The following is a 2,490-nucleotide window of genomic DNA, read 5'->3' on the forward strand; positions in this document are numbered from 1 at the left end:
CTTATAGGAAATTGCCTTATATTACAGCCTTTACTTTTTTAAAGTTACTATATATGTCCAAGTTGTGTGGAGCTGCCGATACAAACATATATTCAGGCTTATAAGCCTGTAATTATACATTTTTCTACATTTAATTTGAAATAGTTTGCACCAACGGATTAAAAGTAGTAAATAATTAGTACCTTTTCTACTACTTTAAAATGCGTGACCGGAATAGACCTGCCGAAAAAGTGAGGTTAAGTTACTGACAACACCTTGTTATTATTCCACCATGGAATCATGATGAAACGCTCAAGTTCTGAATTTTTTTTTAATCACAAAAGAACTACGACGGTGACGTAACTTGGAAAAAGCGGCGCCTTAACGTGGCGGTGGCATTTTTAAACAGTATTTAGGTTTTGCTATCCATCTGGCGTGATGAAAAGCTCCTGGTGTACGAAAAGATATGGTACAGGTGACGTTGAGCACAACCTTTAGGTTCGTCCAAATTGGAAATACCTCTATGCGACCTTTAAGACTAAACAGGCTAGGCGAATCCTCTCTTGCAACTTTTTCAATCTGATACTGCAATAAAAGCTGCTAATCTGAATCGTAGCGGCGTCATATATGTAGTACAGCAAAAGAACGATGCTGTCGGCGTATGCAAATGATATTGAGATCATCGACCTGAAACTAAGGGACGTCACCGAAATATTTTCCACTATATGTAGAAAAAGAAGCCAAAGAGGTTGGTCTAACAGAGAACGAGGTTGGGTGCTATAACTTTGAAGTAGTGTAGGACTTTATCAACTTGGGCGCCAACTTAGCCGGTATACTGTCGGCTCCGGGCCTTGTTGTTCTTAAGCCGCCTCATTGCTGTTCTCACCTCGTCTTGGTCGAATAGGGGAACGTGAGCTTCGTCCCTATACATTGGTTCGGGTTTTTCTTCATCAAGCGCGTCACTTGTAACGCCGTTCAAAAGCATTGAGAGGTGTTTCTAGTATACTCTGGACATACATATGTTACCAGACTTCCATAATCATCTTTGCAGGAGCTAGCCCCTATCTTAAAACCATTTGATTGCTGCCTTATTTTCTGATAGAATTTTCGAGTCGTATCTTTTCCTGCCAGCATCTCAAACTCCTTACGCGTTAGAAGCCTCTCTTTACTTTCTCTTGAAAAGGCGACTCTGTTCCTTCCTTTTTCTGGGTATCTATTATTATTATCGTATTATTCTGCAGCAGCCGCGCGGCACTCAATCATGCCAGTTGTTTTTGCGCAGTTGATAATAACCAGGGAACGGATTTTATGGAAATTGCCTTTTTTTCTGCTAAAGAGATAGAGTATATTCGATTAAGAATGTCCACGATTTAGCTTTCGCTGATTCCATATATGGACAAATCTAAAAAACAGGAACACTTTCAAAACAAAAAGTTTAATTGAAAATTGTAATATTTGTTAGGCTTTTCCGATCTAACCGTTGTGCAAATAAAAAGACTTTATTTAGCTTTTTGCCGACGTTTCGCTAAGATTTTTATCATCTTCATGGGATTTTTTTGTTTATTTACGTGCGCAGCAACAAATATAAAACATTAACAAAACAACAAAAAACCAATAAACTTTAGATACATAAAAAAATAAATAGTTAAGTTTAACACAAACTAGTTTTAACTTACATTACATTAAAACATTAAGCTTTAGAACGTAAAACTAAATATCATTACCAACGCTAGTGGAAGCTTTGTCTAAACTGAATGTTATTAATATTTATAAACATAATAAATAAACTGCAGCGATGTCTTTCTTGTTCATTGCATTGTCCCTTTTCTGCATTATTCAAAAAGATCCTAAAAAGTAATAGCTACCCAAAAAGTTAACACGCGGCTTATCTATCTATCTATACTATAATAAAACTGTAAATTGCTTGTCTGTTTGAGCTCACTAATCTCAGGAACTACTGAATGGATTTTCATCGGGCTTTAACTGGTGTATAGAGAGTGACCTCGGACGTAACCTGGGGTAGGCGTGAAATTTTTAATCAGCTATAACTTCGAAACCGTAAGTCACATGACTTTGAGATTTGGTGTGTTCACATACATATCTAAGATAGATGGTTATAGTAAAGTAGATATACTTTTGTAAAAGAGGCACTTCCTATGGTTTTGAAATTTTTAATCAGCCATAACTTCGAAATCATACGTCACATGAATTTGAAATTTGGTATGAAGACATATCCATCGTACGCGCTTATAGTAACGTATATACATATGAATGAGTTTGAACAAGGAGGCGTGGCACCTGCCATAGGCGTGAAACCTTTAATCTGCAATAACTTCGGAACCGTAAAACACAAGACTTTTAAATTAGGTGTGAAGACAGATCTATGATAGATCTTTAAAGTAAAGTATCCATATATATAATAAGTTTTTAAAAGGGGGCGTGGAACATCTTACAGGCGTAAAATTTTAATCACCTGTAACTTAGGAACGATAAGTCACATGACTTCGAAAT

The sequence above is a fragment of the Rhagoletis pomonella genome, unplaced genomic scaffold (genome assembly GCF_013731165.1).
Source record: "Rhagoletis pomonella isolate Grant_MI unplaced genomic scaffold, Rhpom_1.0 Rhpom_scaffold_00006, whole genome shotgun sequence".
Lineage (NCBI taxonomy): Eukaryota > Metazoa > Arthropoda > Insecta > Diptera > Tephritidae > Rhagoletis > Rhagoletis pomonella.